Source organism: Bos grunniens, chromosome 22 (assembly GCF_055505025.1).
Source record: "Bos grunniens cultivar Pamir isolate PY7600 chromosome 22, Bosgru_T2T1.0, whole genome shotgun sequence".
Classification (NCBI taxonomy): Eukaryota; Metazoa; Chordata; class Mammalia; order Artiodactyla; family Bovidae; genus Bos; species Bos grunniens.
Genome location: NC_141186.1, coordinates 61,143,836 through 61,147,094, shown reverse-complemented (window position 1 = coordinate 61,147,094; position 3,259 = coordinate 61,143,836). Strand labels below are relative to the sequence as shown.

The following is a 3,259-nucleotide window of genomic DNA, read 5'->3' as shown; positions in this document are numbered from 1 at the left end:
GGTCCTCTGGATGACCTATTGCAGGAGAACAGGTTTTACAAATAAAATGTTCCACGTAACTTCACAAAAAGTTGTTAGACTACATTCAGTAAAGCTGAATCATTTCAGATCAATTTACAATCATATAAAATACTACAATTTACAATCCAGATCAATATACAAAAATCACTTGTGTTTCTATACACTAATAACAATCAGAAACAAAAATTAAGAAAATCCCACTTATAATTGCATCAAAATGAATAAAACATCTAGCAACAAACTTAATCAAAGACATAAAAAACCAGTAGTCAGAAAACTAGAAAGCCCTGATAAAAAAAAAAAAAAGAAAGAAAACACAAATAAACAGAAAATTATTCCACGCTCACACACTGGAACAATGAGGAATTAAAATGTCCATTCCAAACAAAGTCATCAACAAATACACTGACTGCAATCACAAAGTAATATTCAATGGCATTTTTCACAGAAATAGAAATATTCCTAATATTAGACTGCTAATATTGAACAGGACCTTAAACGGCCAAAAAGACTCTGAGAAAGAAGAACACAGCTGGAGGCATCTTTCTCTCCCACTGCAAACTACATCATGGCCCTGTAGTAACCACCACAGTGAGGAACTGGCAGGAACACAGACACATGGACTCCAGGAAAGAATAGAGAGCCCAGGAATGAACCCACATGTACGTGGTCAGTTCATGAAAATCAAACCAGGAACGTGCGAAGAGGAAAGGACAGTCTTCTCAAGAAACAGTGACAGGAAAACTGGCCACCTACACTAAAGAATATCACTGGTCATCCTCTAGATCATCTAACAGAAATCAAACTAAAAACCCACCGCTTTCCACATGGAGCTCTTTCCCCAGAGTCCTCTGAGATGGACCTCCAGTCAGGCATCAGCTGGACACAGGAAACGTCTACTTCGTCCTCATTTTCCCCTCTTGCAGCGCCTCCCTGCTGGCAGGCACTCAGGCAACCCTGCTCCTCTCAACCGGGATGCAGCCCCATGACCCCAGAGCCCAAGCCCTGAGGGCCCTGAGGAGACAAAGCTCCCGCCAGTTGGTCACCGAACAGATTCTGAAGGTAAAGCGTCCTGCACCTGCAGGATAGAGGGGGTTTGGCGCCCCCAATGGCACCCCACTCCAGTACTCTTACCTGGAAAATCCCATGGACGGAGGAGCCTGGTAGGCTGCAGCCATGGGGTCACAAAGAGTCAGACACGACTGAGCGACTTCACTTTCACTTTTCACTTTCATGCATTGGAGAAGGAAATGGCAACCCACTCCAGTACTCTTGCCTGGAAAATTCCATGGATGGATGAGCCTGGTAGGCTATAGTCCATGGGGTCACAAAGAGTTGGACACAACTGAGCGACTTCACTTATTCTGCTTCAATGAGCAATAATTTCTCAAGTTAAAACACACACATTTTGGCATCTGATGACAATTCCTTACTCCTGATAACTTATCTGTCTTTAACTTGTCTCTTTTCAGCAGTTTAGAGACTAGAACAAATGATTGAAAAGAATATTACCAAGGTGATAGAATTAATTCTTTTGGGTTTTTCAGTCCAGAGAGAGATTGAAATCCTTCTCTTTCTTCTCATTTTAGTGGTATATTCTCTATCAATGGTGGGAAACGTTGGCATGATTTCCTTAATCCGGTTGGATCCTCACCTTCACACACCCATGTACTTTTTTCTCAGTAATCTGGCCTTTGTAGACCTTTGTTACTCCTCATCAATAGCCCCAAAGTTCCTGGAGACCCTCCTGACCAAGCACAGGTCCATATCTCTCTATGCATATGCGCACAGCTGAGCTTTTTCCTGAACTTCTTGATTTTGGAGACGTTCCTTCTTGCAGTAATGGCTTATGATCGCTATGTGGCCAACTGCAATCCTCTTCTCTACATGGTGATCATGTCTCAAAAGGTGTGCGTGCAACTGGTAGCAGGCCCTTACTGATACAGCTTTTCTGTTGCTTTCCTCCACACAGTTGTTACTTTTCGATTGATCTGCTATGGCCCCAATGTTATCACTTCTATTGTGATGATGTTCCTTTGATGGCCCTTGCCTACTCAGACACCAGCCTCAGCGAGATCTTGATTTTTATCTTTGCTGGATTCAACATAATCAGCTCTTTGACCATGGTCCTTATTTCTTACCTATGCATTGTGGCTGCCATCCTGAGAATCCAATCTGCAGAAGGGAAGCGCAAAGCATTCTCATCCTGTGGTTCTCATCTGACTGCTGTCACTATATTCTACGGGACTCTGATCTTCATGTATCTGCAGCCCAAATCAAACCATTCCCTTGACACAGACAAAATGGTCTCTGTCTTCTACACAATAGTCATTCCTTTGTTGAATCCCATGATCTACAGCCTGAGGAACCAAGAGGTAAAAAATGCCTTGAGGACAACCTTTGAAAAATGTTATTTCCTATCTCTAATAAACAGTAAAATGTATCTTGTAACACTGACTGTCTTGAAACTATGCCACACGCAGATGTGTTGTTTTTATTATCTTTAATAGGTTAATTTATTTCTACCATTTTTATATGAGCAAAATGACTTTGCACACGTGTTCTATTTTTCATATAATTTATAAGTAAGATAAAAGGTTTAAAAGATTATAATGCACATTTTTAACAAATTGCTACTATTTGCATATGTGACACTTGATAGTTTTGACCTGGATAGTTTCTATTTAACTGATAATAAGATTTAGCCGCTGCTTTCAAAAATGTTTCCATTTTACACATTGTGGAAACAGAACAAGGGAGGTGGTAAAGTAAAGTTCTTGTCCATCCCCATGTCGTTCCAGGCAGTAGCTGTTCCTCAACTGCACCCTGTCTGCTAAAAATCATGTCTCTCTGCTTCTGACTCCCACTAGATTCACTGTCAGTCACTCTCTGTAATTCCACAGTTCTCATGTTGTTTGAAAAAATGTCATTTTTCGACATGCAGATCTGGAAATCAGGGTCAGCTTTGGGAAAGTCATACTCTCTTTTTCTGTATCAAAACAAAAATGCACACAAACCTATATTCCCTCAGCAAAGCTTAAGATCCTTTTACATTTTAGGGATTTGAAGAAATTACAATGGTTTGACAGGAAGTGGTAGTTTAAAACCAAGTTATAAACGTGCTTGCTGTCAGATGTCAGGAATATTATTCTATGTTGAGGTGGTTGTAGAGTGATGCAATCTAAGACCCACTTAAACCATCAACTGGAATGTTTTTTTTTTTTTAATTCAGATTCAA

At 40.5% G+C, this 3,259-nt stretch overlaps 1 pseudogene across 1 annotated transcript; it reads left to right on the top strand.

Moving 5' to 3' along the window:
* Positions 1–1,513: 1,513 nt before the first annotated feature.
* LOC147348802 (olfactory receptor 8U3-like) lies at positions 1,514–2,829 on the top strand (annotated as a pseudogene). Its single transcript, XR_015150809.1, has 2 exons — positions 1,514–2,461; positions 2,823–2,829. The product of XR_015150809.1 is annotated as an olfactory receptor 8U3-like (transcript).
* The last annotated feature ends 430 nt before the right edge of the window (positions 2,830–3,259 follow it).